Source organism: Cryptomeria japonica, chromosome 5 (assembly GCF_030272615.1).
Source record: "Cryptomeria japonica chromosome 5, Sugi_1.0, whole genome shotgun sequence".
In the NCBI taxonomy this organism is placed as follows: domain Eukaryota; kingdom Viridiplantae; phylum Streptophyta; class Pinopsida; order Cupressales; family Cupressaceae; genus Cryptomeria; species Cryptomeria japonica.
In genome coordinates, this window is record NC_081409.1 from 266,160,923 (window position 1) to 266,176,201 (window position 15,279).

General features: G+C 38.5%; 1 protein-coding gene across 2 annotated transcripts in view; it reads right to left on the reverse strand.

Annotated features, from left to right (window-relative positions):
• Window positions 1–3,531: 3,531 nt before the first annotated feature.
• The window catches only part of LOC131035209 (uncharacterized), a 45,275-nt gene continuing 33,527 nt past the window's right edge, over window positions 3,532–15,279 (reverse strand). For both annotated transcript variants that reach the window (XM_057966855.2, XM_057966856.2), the window contains exon 4: window positions 3,532–3,668. The gene's annotated coding sequence lies outside the window, so the exon portion shown is untranslated. The remainder of the gene's footprint in view (window positions 3,669–15,279) is intronic.

The window sequence follows — 15,279 nt, forward strand, 5'->3', positions numbered from 1 at the left end:
TGATTTTTTAAAAATAATTAAAAAAATCTTTTACTTTTGGTTTGCAAAATTATTCCTGAGAGAGAGTTTTGCTCCTATGATTTTAACTTAGATAAACTAATATTATGAGCGTAATTTCAAGTGAAGGTGGATAAGCAAAGATAGAAATCAAGGCTCTCTAGCACTCCGCACTTTGTCTATGTATCGAAATGGGGAAAGGTGCTATTTATTTGTTTAGAAAATTCAATATTGGGATAAAAATTAAAAATCCATAACATAGATCATGAGTTTACGGATTCAAACATCCGAGTAAGCATGAACGTGGAAGAATAAAATGAGGGAAAGAAATATTGCAATTGTTTTTAAATATTTATCCAGGATATAGAAGTCTGATAATAGAAGTCAAGTTTATCAGAGTAAAAATTTGTATATAGAAGATGATCGAGGTTGACTGCCTTAACTTGTAACCTCGGGTCCACAATGGAAAAACTTAACCTCTTAAAGTTTCTCTGGAGTTTATCAATCCATTGGAGTCCAGTAATAATTTAGTTGCAAAGTTTACATACTACATTATATAGGCACCATCAAGATACCAAATTGTAGATTTTACTGTGATTGCATCAAGTTAAGAGTCAACCAATGTAATGGCATAGCAGGCCATATTACGGATAAAGATTGAACTTTCAGGTAAATAATGTGCGATAAGCAAATTATTTCTATATTGAAAATATAATGCATCACACAATTCTCAAACCTGTCAGCTGAAAAGGGCGAAATAAAGCCTATATATATCCTACAATGGAGTTATATATTAGGGCGATGTATCATTCAAAATCTTTGTTTATTAAGCACATTTAGATTCGATATGTGTTTCTGTGTAATTGATAAGTCTCACCCATCAACTTCTCATTTCCATCATGCTGATGAAGTAGACGATAAAATAAAAAGCTTTTAAATTGATGATTTCTGGATTGGACCATGTTTGGTTTTTAATAAAATTTTGGATAACGCTTCATGATCCACTTTTCTTTTTACTTACTCTCATCCTGATGATGGATCATGGAGCATGATCCAGAACGTTGATGAAAAAACAAAAAGGGTCAAATCCAGAAATCATCAATTTAATCTATCATGGACTGTGGAAATCTCATGCATTTAAATAATAGCTTTTCTTTTTTATTTATTAACTGGAGAAGCCAATAAAAAAGTAGTTAATCAAACACATTGGAATAATATTCTATTTCTTCCACAAACTTCTGTATCAGATCTAGAAGGATTCAATAGACATGACAAAGTTATTGCTAGTCCAACTTGCTAAACAAAATTAGGAGATTTTACGTACATAGTCTATATGCATCTAGAGCTTTACTTCAATCATCTTTTGAGATGATTGGAAGAATTACAATGCATTGACAACCCACACAAATCAGTAGAATATCACAAACTTCATGATGATTCTTTCGGGTGCAATAAATACTTCACCAAGTGACTAGGATTAATTAATACTAAGACGGAACTTTACAAGGACACCATTATCATGTCATTAACAGAGAGTTTAGGCGGAAACTAATTGAAAAAAAATTCTTTTATTTCTTTTTGCTAAATAAAAGAAATTCTCTTCATGATTAGGGAAAGCCAGTTCATAATACATAAAGCAGACATAACAGCCACTATGATTACATAAATTAACTGCAGAATCGGAAAAACCTATCCTTCTGGGTATCTGTGGTTATATTAATATATTAGTGGGCAAAAGCTGAGAACAGTTAAAAGAATAACTCAGAGAGATATACTGATAACTGCACTAAGAGAAAAGGCGTGAAGTTTTTAAGTAATCTCAAGAGCTTCACCAAGTGACTAGGATTAATTAGTACTACAATCGAACTTTACAACGACACCATTATCATGTCATTAACAGAGAGTTTAGGGGGGTAACTAATTGAAGTTAAAACTTTCTTTCGTTTCTTTTTGCTAAATAAAAGAAATTCTATTCATGATTGGGGAAAGCCAGTTCATAATACATAAAGCAGACATAACAGCCACTATGATTACAAAAATAAACTGCAGAATCGAAAAAACCTATCCTTCTGGATATCTATGGTTATATACTAGGGAGGAAAAGCTGAGAACAATTAAAAGAATACCTCAGAGAGATATGCTGATGACTGCACTAAGAGACAAGGCATGAAACTTTTAAGTAGTCAAAAAAACTTTTTGAAACAGCTCCAACAGACTTTTCTTCTGCCTTTGTGCAGCAGAAGCAGGTTGTATAGTTATTCCTATAGATTCATTCTAGTTAAGGGGCCCATAAATAAGAAGTAAGAACATGCTATTGGGTGTACAATTGGATTTGTCAATGCCTGCGTATTGGTGTTGCCACATCAACTCATACAATGCCTACTATATATCTGTGGTTATATACTAGTGAGAAAAAGCTGAGAACAATTAAAAGAATACCTCAGAGAGATATGCTGATGACTGCACTAAGAGACAAGGCATGAAACTTTTAAGTAATCACAAAAACTTTTTGAAACAGCTCCAACAGACTTTTCTTCTGCCTTTGTGCAGCAGAAGCAGGTTGCATAGTTATTCCTATAGATTCATTCTAGTTAAGGGACCCATAAATAAGAAGTAAGAACATGCTACTGGGTGTACAATTGGATTTGTCATCAGAAAATCTGACAATGCCTGCGTATTGGTGTTGCCACATCAACTCATACAATGCCTATCAATTATTACATTAAAAACCACCATCTTTTGATCTTCTTATCGGAACTTAACAAATCCATTCTCTTACAAGAATAATTATCAGCTTCCATAAGTTGCGGCTGTATGCAACACACGGTATTGTAAATTCAAGATCCAAAATGAGAAAAAAGGGTAGTCTAAATCTGCTATTTTGGATCTACATAAATTTGGCTTCCATAAGTTGCAGCTGTATGCAACACACAGTATGGTAAATTCAAGATCCAAAATGAGAAAAAAGGGTAGTCTAAATCTGCTATTTTGGATCTACATAAATTTGTGTTATCATCAACAGTGAACAAAGAACTTATCAATTATCACATTAACAATCAAAACCAAAAGATAGAAAACTGTAAAACCCTTATAAATTGATGACAATTGGTGATAGGGACTGTAGCCATCAGGATACAGCTAAACCACATGATACTAAAGAGTTTAGACTATATATATTTTATTTATCAATAAATAAAATTTGACTTATTGGGAAAGAGAGACTCTCCTTTCATTTCCGCTTTGATGAAAACTAAGTTCTAAGAATAATAAAATCAAATAATCTCAGGATGAGAATTCAAACCAACCACTGATTCGCACTTTGCAACGAAAGACTCGTACAACTGCATTGTGGTACATATATTTGGATTCAGTTTACCGTCATACTTTACTTGATAATGAAGAAATTAATTTCAAATTCAATTAATACAGAACCAGGAAAAACTTAAAAAATATATAACTCTAAGATACAAGAGAATATGCTCTTCATTATGTGACAAGAAGTTTTAGAAGCCCAAAACTCTTGGAAAAGATGTCCTCTAAATTATGCTGCAAAATATGTTTCAATGCCTTCACTGCTGTAGCCAATCACCAGTTGGGATTAAATTTGACAGATTCACATGTGCTCGGTGATAAATATAAGATTGCAGGCGCTCACCCCTCTCAGTGACAACCTGCACCCACATATCCTTGATATTAGTATTTCATTTTTGGTGAGTGCAACAGCACACAAGCAAGAATCCAGTCACAAAACTCCGGAATATTTCCCAAACATAGGCCTTTGGAACACCATACACAGCAGCACAAAATGCTCACCAGACATAAGTATGTGTCTATAATTTATAGATGTGCCTCTGAACCAGAAGAAATTGTGTTAACCACACATCACAGTATTAACATGCAAATCCAATGGTACCTTTAATAGCCAAAGATACTCTTCTACAATTCCTACGTTTGGCAAAGATACTAGATAGATTCAAATATTTGACCTCTTGACTAAAGAAATTGGATCTCATCGTTGGACTAAAGACTAGTTCCAATTCATTAAGCTTTTTTGATTTGAAGCTCTACTACCATTATCAAATTTACCATAGGCCAGCCAGCTCCTACTGAACCTTGTAACTCCTATGATATTTTTCTGCATTATCTACTACAAATGATTTGTATCGAGCAAACCATTAACAAGTCAATATATAAATTTCTCCAAGTTAAATACACATCAGTATGATCTAGTTTTCATAAGTTTACATAGACAAGCATCATAGACGTAAGTGGTTTCCTAATAGTTAAAATATTCTTTCAGATGTCATATCACCCCATAAATTTATTCAAAGTCAACTCTAGATTTAAGGTATATGGCTTTTTACCATAAACCATAAATTACATAAACTTTAAAAAATTGTGGATGTTTGTAGAACCTGCTAAAAATTGAGGTAAGCGAAAGAGTTTTAAGCTAAAAACTATATTCCCCTTTTGATGGATAGTTAGTAAACGCTGAAAACTGTTACTGTTTAGAAAACCATAAGCAAAGATAAACATTAACAGAACTTGACAAAAACTTCCAAAGTATTTTAGTAGCCCAAGTTTGAAAACAAACTACTTTCAGATGAAAAATAACAGCTGCATGGTAAAACAAGCTATGGAATCATGTTTGTGTTGACATATCTATCACTTTGATTAAAGGGAACATTGTTGAAGGCGGACCATCATCTCCTATTCAAATTCCTGCTTCAGCTCCTCGCTAAGGTCAGGTTCAAGAACTGAGAGCTGTTGCCTGCAACCATCACCAGGGAAACATTCATAGATACCACTCCAAATAGAAACTGATAAAAAGCATGTAATTTGAGGATTTACAGATCCTCCTGTTAAGACTGAGGATGGCAGACACTAACATCTTCAAATTCAGATCAGTCACAAATGCCAAAGATGGAACCATTTCCGACAGCTTTCATTTGCATATCATCCAGTTGTGTAGTTACACTTTAAAAATCATTATATAAAGTCATTTTGTGATTGAATAATTATGTTCTTGCTTGTCTTTTTCTTGACTGCAGGTCGTTCACAATTTGTTTGATAAAATTCCACATCTCCTTCCAATTTGTTGTTTTATCACTGTCCAAATATCAAAATCTGCCAAACATGTGTTTTTGATAATTTCTAATGTTCTCTTCATACATACTATTTGTATTCATTTGCACAATTTGTTTGTCTCTCTATGCAATGTTTCATCATTCCTATCTTGCTGTATTTTCAGGTTAAGTGAGTGTTACAATCATGGATCTTTAAATCCATATATATCTCATTTTCCATTCGTTTTGAGAGAATTCAATCCTGTGCAATTGTTTTGAGTGAGAAAATTATGATAGTTCATGACATATGTTTCCAAACGATTCCAATTCATTTATAGCATCTTTTGCAACTTTTGCTTTCCTGATTTTGTTGTTCTCATCTCATCAAGTGGTTTTGTATAAATTTCTTGTTTGAAAATCAGTCTGTTTTGCTTGCTTGTATGGTTAGTTTCTCTTCATCCTAAGAAGTGGATTGTTAATGACAGTTACACATTTAGTTTACATCCATGTCATTTGCTTCAGTGATACAAGTTTAAAACACATTATCTTGCAGATTTATTGACGACCTTATGATTGTGAAGATAATTTTCTTTCTTTTACTTGCTTGGGTAGAGAAGAATTACATTAATTTCATTAGAATAGTTAGCTTAGCTTTATTAATTGTTTCCCACATAATTTCCTTCCTCGCAATCAGTACAGAAGTTGGAGGTTTTTAATTACTCTGAGCACTGCTACTCTGCCCCTTTCTTCATTCCAGCTTTTTGCCTAATCTTGTTCAACTCACTCCTTGAATAGAACATAGGCTTTAGCCCATTTCATGCCAAGTCATCCTTGAATAATGCTTTTGAAGCAAGATCAGCCCAGAGGATTAGGAGATTCCTAGAGTTGAGCAACCTGTGTTTCCCAAGACCCATTGGAATGAGGTCAACCTTCAACTTCATAGGCTAGTTCTTGCATCTACTTCTTTTCCTCACCTTCTCATCCTCTAATTTGACAATTTTAACACTAACTTCCAAGAAATTGAAATCTATAGGCAAATTAGAGAGCAAGAAAACTTAACAACAACCTCCCAACCAAACACAATGGTGAAACTCACTGTTCTGTTAATCCCTCCTTTTTCAGCTGTATTGTCTGACCTTATATAACATTGACTGTGCTCACCAATAACTTCATAAAAGATATTCCTTCACAAAGGAAAGATTTCTACAGAAGATGTCTTCAAGCACTAATGATACTATTTATCTGTACTAGAAAAACATGGGATTATGTAACTCAGTATTGGGGGATGCATACTAATGTCCTCTTAAATTTAAACTTAAAGGATAGATAAACAACAAAATGTCCTCAATTGTCCTTGAAGAATTAGGAATGCAAGCAAAACATTTTCAAGATATATCATGTAGAGCAAGGGCATCTAATAGGCCACCCACTCTATAGAGTGGGGTATTCCAAGCATTCCGCAACCATTCTAGGGATGCAAGGATTAGACATTGAGATTTCACATTTGAGAGTGTTGGTTCCTCGTGCACTAGTAGTGATGAGCAATGGATCTCCTTATTAGAGACATTCTCCAACAATCAAGCTTGAATTCAAATGGCTAGCAAGAAAGGGACTCTCTAGCTCAAAAACAAGAAATCCTTTGACTTCAAAACATTAGAAACGCTCGCAAACCTTAATCTGCTCATTATGAATAGCTCCAACCTCGAAAATGCATCAATACTGAAGGAAATATGATTGGGCAATTGAGGATGCATACAGATGGAACTTTTCAGATTGGTAACTCCCCTACTATTGGCAGGATGTAATGTCCCCTTCCTAATTTGCCCTAAAATCACAATTACAACAAATTAGAGTTAGGTTTCCATCTTACCAAGTAAATATTATCTATGTTACCCCGAGTTTTTGGGATGGGGGGACGGGGAAATGGGTTTCTGGGACGGATTTTTTTTCCCAGAGTAGGAGACGGCAGTGGGTACAGCTATATAAAAAATAGGGAAAATTTTAAATATATAGGGAAATTTTAAATATTAGTATAAAAACATGGATAAAGCATGCTTATATACATTATAAAACCTTAACATATAATGTTTGTGTTAAATAATTTAAATTGACAGTTTTTGCATGAGAGTGGAAGTCAAACAAATAATCAAAATTCAATCATTAATTTTATGGGACAGCTAGAGTACGGGTTTCCGACAGTTTCTGAGTTTCCGGGACGTCCCTGTTTTCAGGATAGGTCAAATTATGCCGGAAACGCGTCCCCGGGTAACACTGAATATTATCTTTAATGATGTGATCCTGGATTTGAATCCTACAATCATGACATATGTATTCAATAATTGGGGTTAGGCAAATATACAGATATATATATTCAATCATTGGGGTTAGGCATACCACATCATATTCATAGATTATCAATAATACGACACAAGCACATTAGGGTTTGGAGGAAGAGACATGATGGGTCCACCCGAAGCCATTTCTACAACAAGCCCAAAAGTGGATTTCTACCACAGCCCTCTTGCTTGCTTGGTGACTTGTACTTGCTTTCCCCATCAATGTCTCATCCCCCTAAAGAGACTTGCCATCTTGTGGAGTTGGGCGGGGGTCGTAAGTGGGTTACTTGAATCTCTATATAAGTTCCCTCTGGTCCTAGGAGCCATTACGGTCAACTCTAGAACAGCCTACTTACTTAGCATTGTACACCCCTTTTGCTTACACCCCAGGCCCTTCCTACAATATGGATTTATAGTATCCCAAATATTTTTTTTTGTTTTTTAGGCCAATAATAATCATCCACAAACAAATAACCCGTTAAGGTTAGAAAGCATAAACTCAAACTTGCTGAAAAAGCAACCCTTCCACTTTCTGATCACCAAGTGCCCAATATGGGAAGGTGAGACCATACGGTGAAGAGGGGATCGTTAGATCTCAAATCTGCTGAAAGAAGAAGTGGAATACAATACTGGGCGGCAAGCCAGCCCCTTCCGCTTATCCAGCGGGAAAACAAGAGACTTGGTGGTGAACCAGCCAAGAGGAACACACAAAGGCACAAATCACTCGACCGCGATATTTCAGCAGGAGGACTGAAATTACAAAACAATCTCAACTCAACCGCTTATGCAGCGGGAGGACCATTACAATCAGGCATCACTCGACCACTTATTCAGCGGGAGGACTGAATTACAATTTACTTGAAAATAGGCGGCAAGCCAGCCTCTTCCACTTTTCAACGGGGTGAGAGTTACAAGCCAAAATTGGTTAGTAGTACTACTACTTAACCTTACAATAATCAAGATAGTGTGAGAAGAGAGTAATGCTGGACATCCAAATAATAAGCATGAAATTTCTGCTAACATCAAAATCTGCAGGCTGGAATTGCAAAACCAGCAGCCTAAGGATTCACTAAAACGCTCATATCTCTCTCATTACTCACCCAATTCACCCAAAATCAGTTCTAAACTAATGTTATACCAGCTACAATGAAAACCAGCCCAAAGGAGGCCATCAAAACACCCATATTTATTTTGCACGCTTCCCAATGCATTCACTAAACCCCACGCCTAACCTGGGAAGTTCGATTTCCATTATAAAATTCCACACACAAAATAAGATGCTAAAAACTTACAAGATGCATTGCCAGTGGTAGGAAGGTAGGATGAGCCGATACCCAGAATGATGGAATTGCCTGGCCAAGAGGTATGAGCAAAATACACTTTCAGCAGCTCCGCGACCGGCAACCCAAAAACACTCCAATCTCACACAAAATACTCCACAACCTGCAACTTACTCACCAACAACACTGGGAATACATAGACACAGCTAGGTACTATCTTGCAAGTACGAAACCGAGACTTAGCTAGGAAGCCACACTTCGAAGATCGGATTTTTCAATTGCCAATTCGGCAGCATAACGATGCAAATTCATAAGATGCCACAAAATGGAGCCCGAGGCTCTTATTTATAACTTCTAACTCCCCAAAACCAAATGGAAATGCTCACAAATTCTCCCAAATTCAACTTTTCCATTTGCATTTCCTTTACCCAAGGATGGGGCCATACTTAGACAAAGAATCACGCCAAGTAAGTCAAAGACCACGACTCGACTTAGCAAACATGTGGGGTGAATAAAATAATATCTCCATTATAAATTTGGCGCCCCTTTCTAGACATAAAATTCGCCTAGCACTTAGGAGATATTATGCACCATTTCCAAAGCCAATAAATCAGTAGTAAAAATAATCAAATTAATTAAATATTAAACCTTAGGATAAGGAAATAACATTTAATTATATCACTTATGACTCCAATACTGATTATTGCCGAAACCAGGATGAAGCTGAGCAAGGAAGACCACTGAACTGCTGCAGGATCAGGACCCTTTCCATTGCCAAAAATAGAAATATGCCATTCTGCCACTTACTAAAAATAGTAAGTCATGAAATACTGCTCTGAAAAGCAGGATCTTTGCACCCAGTAACAAAGCATGGAGAGCTTAGTAGGACAATATCACCAAAATAGCCAACCCCTGACTTACTAAAAATAGTAAGTTCTCGCCTCATCAAAGATTGAAACCCTATGTCTGCATTCCACATAGCCTACGGGTCTCAGGAATAGGCCACTGGACCACTGAAAGTACATCAATGAGAAGGGGACATTACAGTCCGCCCTCCCCAAAATTGCTTGTCCTCAAGCAACTGTAAGGCTGGATGCAATAAAATCTCCTCATTCTCCCATGTAGCATCCTCTACTGGTAAATTTTTCCATTTGATCAAGTATTCCCTGATCTCTCTTCTCCTCAAAGATCATTCCCTAAAATCAAGGATAGCTTCAGGAACCAAAACCAACTCTCCCTTCTCATCAAGCAGAGGTAACTCAGCTGAAGCAACAATATTATGTCCTAGAGCCTTCTTAAGGCGAGACACGTGAAATACATTATGGGTTCTGTTGCTTGCCGGTAATTCCAACTCATACGCCACTTCTCCAATCCCCCTGTTGACTCTGAAAGGCCCATAGAATCGTGGCTTCAATTTCTCAACTCCACTCTTCTTGAGAGTAGACTGCCTGTAAGGTTGGAGCCTCAAATAAACCATGTCGCCCAATTCAAAGGTGCGCTCAATTCGCTGTTGATCAGCATACAACTTCTGTTGATTATGTGCATGCTGGAGATTGTTCCTCAGAACCCTCAAAATATCTTGACTTTGTTGCATCATATCCTTTACCTGAGGGGTCTTGCTATCACCAAATACCAAGTCCGCGAAGCTAGGAGCTTCATAACCATATAGTGCCATGAATGGTGACATCCGGATGGACATGTGATAGGAGGAGTTGTAGCAATACTCTCCTAGGTTAAGCCATCTCACCCATGTATTCTGCTGCTCCAAGACATAGTTTTTTAGATATCCTTCCAACCACTTATTCACTATCTCAGTCTGCCCATCAGTTTGTGGGTGATAACTGGTGCTTGGAGTGAGCACAGTACCACATAATCTGAAAATCTCCTACCAGAAAGCACTTAGCAACTTGTTGTCCCTATCAGTCACAATGTTCTTTGGTAACCCATGTAATCTGAACACCTCCCAAAAGAACACTTCAGCAACCTGAGCTGCTGTAAAAGAACTGGTGATGGCAAAGAAATGAGCGAACTTTGTGAGTCCGTCCACCACCACATAGATACTGTCCTTCCCTTGAGCCTGTGGCAACCCAGTGATGAAGTCCATGGAAATACTTTCCCATTTGTTACCGGGAATAGGCAAGGGTTGTAACAAACCAGCTGGCAGAGTGTGCTCGTCTTTGTTTCTCTGACATGTGTGACACTCCTTAATGTACTTCGAGACATCATTTATAAGTCCTTTCCAAGAGAATCTCTCTCGGATCTGCCTGTATGTTTTGAAGTAACCTTGGTGACCAGCGAGGGGGATATCATGAAATGTCTTCAATATCTTCTCCTTAAGCTTAGATTCAGCCACAATGAAGACTCTTCTTTTGTATAGTATCAACCCCTCAACCAATTTGTACCTTTCATCATGAAAAGTACCTTCTATAATGCTGGTTGCAAACTGATTTTTGGCATAATCAGGTAGCAACAACTCCCTCCAATCAGCAGTAAGCTCGCATAGTGAGCTCAAATGGGGCCTTCTAGATAAGGCATCAGCCACAACATTGTTCTTCCCCTTAACATACTCAATATCAAAATCGTAAGCCTGCAGCTTACTCACCCACTTCTGTTGTCTTTCATTCAAATCTTTCTGATGCATGAAGTGTTTAAGACTATTATGATCAGTCTTAACAATGAATTTACTCCCCACCAGATACTGCCTAAATTTCGCAAGGGCATGCATTATGGCAAGCATTTCCTTGTCATAAATTGAGTATAGCCTTTTAGGTCCTCTCAACTTCTTGCTCTCGAAGACTATAGGATGCTTATCCTACATGAAGACTGCACCAACACCTTCTCCAGATGCATCACACTGCAATTCAAAAGGTTTGGTGAAATCAAGCAAGGCCAGAACAGGGCAGGAACTCATGATCCCCTTAAACCGCTCAAACACTGTCTATGCCTTATCGGACCATTCAAAAGCTCCTTTCTTCGTAAGATCTGTGAGGGGGGCAGCCAACTGAGAATATCCCTTCACAAACCTCCGATAAAACCCACACAAACCCAAAAATCCCTTCAAATGTGTTATGTTTTCAGGAGGAGGCCAATCAATGATGGCTCTAATCTTTTCAAGGTCCACCTTCACAGCACCTGTGCTGATAATGTGACCAAGGTAGAGCAACTCTTCCATTCCAAACTCACATTTGGACTCCTTAGCAAACAGGAATTCAGATTCTAGTATGCTTAGCACCTCATCCAAGTGTTGTTTATGCTCCTTCCAAGATTTGTTGAATATGAGTATGTCATCAAAGAATATCAAAACAAACTTCCTTAACTGTTCTTGGAAGATTCTGTTCATACATGACTGAAAAGTAGCGGGTGCATTAGTCAAGCCAAAGGGCATGACTAGGAGCTCAAAATGCCCAAAGTGGCATCTGAAAGCGGTCTTCTCCACATCTGAAGCTCTCATTCTAATCTGATGATACCCCGACCTGAGGTCAATCTTAGAGAAGAACACTGCACCATGTAGCTTGTCAATGAGCTCATCAATCCTCGGGATAGAATACTGATTCTTGATAGTTTTTTGATTCAAGGCTCTGTAATCCACGCACATGCGCATGGTCACATCCTTCTTTCTCACCAAAACAACAGCCGAAGCAAAGGGGCTTTTGCTAGGCCGTATGTAACCCATGTCAAGCAATTCCTGGATTGCTTTCTCAATCTCATCCTTCTACTTTTTAGGATACCGGTAAGGAGTAGTCATAACTGACTTAGCTCCTTCTTCAAGCTCAATGATGTGTTCGGCACCTCTCTCAGGGGGTCTGCCAGGAGGTGGGTATTCAAACACCTTACTTCTCTTAGTTATCAAGGTTTGAATGTCTTCAGGATAATTCCAATTTTCTTTTTGTGGTTCTGAGGGCATGACCATGACCTTACTTCTATCCGTGATCATTGCTTGAATGTCTGTGGAATAGCTGCCCTTGTCTACCAATGGATTTGAAGGCATTATCAAACACTTTGCTGCCCACTCCACCTAATTATCTCACCAAGAGATCTCGGCCATTGAATTTCGAGGACTGCATCATCAGTCCCACCAATGCTAACCACAAAGAAATCATCTCTGATTTCATGATTTCCCAACTTCAGAGACATGTTGGAAATCATCCAGTTGCAGGATATAGTGGAGCCATCTGCTACCATAACTTTGAAGCCCTCAACTTCCTCTGCCACTAGTCCCCTCTTAGCAACAATCCTTTCATCAATGAAGTTGTGTGTCGCTCCTGTGTCAATGAGAGCAATAATATGATGCTCTCCAATCACACCCTAAACTCTAAGGACTCATTTTTGTGAATGCTCGAGAGTTGAGCAACCACTCCTCTATCTTCTGACCCAAATTCAGGCCCTTCAGGAGCCTCTTCATACTCGTTGTCCTCAACTTTAGTTTGCTATTCTGAAATTTCAGAATCTAATCCATCTGCTGAATAGCACTCCATCTTATGCAAATTGCCCTTTCCATGGCACTTATGTTCTGGGGCCCAAGGTTCTTTGCAAGAATAACAAAGATTCTTCCTCCAGAGCTCTTGATGGAGCTCATCATCCATACGAGGAGGGAACTTCTTGGTCTGATTTGTGAACTTCTTCTTATCCTTTCTGAAAGGAAAAAGGCTTGGACTGAATTTTATTCCTTGGGGCAGCCAACGCCATGCTTTGAGATTTCTTAATAGCTTCTGCCAAGGTGAGCGGATCAAATGCTTTAACCCAGCCTTTCAAAGGTTCCTCAAGTCCCTCAGTGAAAAGGACAACTAACCACTTCTCAGAGATGCTACTTACCATAACTGACAGATTTTGGAATTCAGTTACGTAAGTGTCCAACGAACCTTGCTGCTTGAGTTGTGCAAGTTCTCTAAATTTCACCTCTGGATCCTTGGTGTCGAATCTCTCAATCAGCTTGTTGGTGAAATCAGAATAGGTGGTGATCAAGTTATGACCAAGGGTGACCAACCCATGGTACCACCATTCGTGGGCCACTCCATCCAAGTGCAAGGTAGCTAACTTGATGGCATCTTCTTCCGGCATAGGCCTCAAGGACAAATAATTGTCCAACTTCTGCACCCATGCTCTAGCTGTGCTCTTAGCGCTTCCATCAAAGTGTGCTAAGGTCACTCTTCCAAGAGCTTGCTGATAATCTCTTGGGGCAGCAAACTTATAGTCATTCCTCCTTCCTGTCTTCATTTTCTGATTCATAAAATGATCCAGAGTTAGGATATCTCGGATCTCACCAGGGAGAGAAGCATACTCCATGTAGTTGTTTCTTATTTCATTAGCTGTAGGTATCTCTGTTTCAGCTTGCTATACTTCTCTTGGCAGAAATACAGGTTGTAAAGGTCTTGGGGCTGAACCTCCATTGTTGTTCCTGTTGTTACTCCCATTTCCATTGCCTACCGGAGCATTAGAAGTGCTGGCTTCCGGTCCATTGTTGGGTTGGTTAGGGGTCCCAACAACGTTCTGGTTAAGTTTGGAAAGCACGTCCATCATGGCATTGATTTGTCTCTCAGCCTTCTTATCAGGTGCCTCATTCTGTTTTGTAGTCTTGTTTGCCATTGAATCCACTGAGTCTGAAGAATCTAAATCCTTCCCTCTGTTCTTCAGTACTTCTGAAAATGTGTCCTCTTCCGGCACTATCGGAATCTGAAACTGTTGCCTCTTTTGTTCTCGGTTGTAGTATCTGACGTCTCTGTCACTCATGGAGACTTCTGAACCCACTGAAACTCACAAGCTGGCAGAAAAACCAGCTCTGATACCACTGTAGTATCCCAGTTATTTGATTTTGTTTTTTAGGCCAATAATAATCATCCACAAACAAATAACCCATTAAGGTTAGAAAGCATAAACTCAAACTTGCTAAAAAAGCAACCCTTCCACTTTCTGATCACCAAGTGCCCAATATGGGAAGGTGAGAGCATACGGTGAAGAGGGGATCGTTAGATCTCAAATCTACTGAAAGAAGTGGAATACAATACTGGGCGGCAAGCCAGCCCCTTCTGCTTATCCAGCGGGAAAACAAGAGACTTGGCGGTGAACCAGCCAAGAGGAACACACAAAGGCACAAATCACTCGACCGCGATATTTTAGCGGGAGGACTGAAATTACAAAACAATCTCAACTTAACTGCTTATGCAGCGGGAGGACCATTACAATCAGGCATCACTCGACCACTTATGCAATGGGAGGACTGAATTACAATTTACTTGAAAATAGGCGGCAAGCCAGCCTCTTCCACTTTTCAACGGGGTGAGAGTTACAAGCCAGAATTGGTTAGTAGTACTACTACTTAACCTTACAATAATCAAGATAGTGTGAGAAGAGAGTAATGCTGAACATCCAAATAATAAGCATGAAATTTCTGCTAACATCAAAATCTGCAAGCTGGAATTGCAAAACCAGCAGCCTATGGATTCACTAAAACGCTCATATCTCTCTCATTACTCACCCAATTCACCCAAAATCAGTTCTAAACTAATGCTATACCAACTACAATGAAAACCAACCCAAAGGAGGCCATCAAAACAGCCATATTTATTTTGCACGCTTCCCAATGCATTCACTAAACCCCACGCC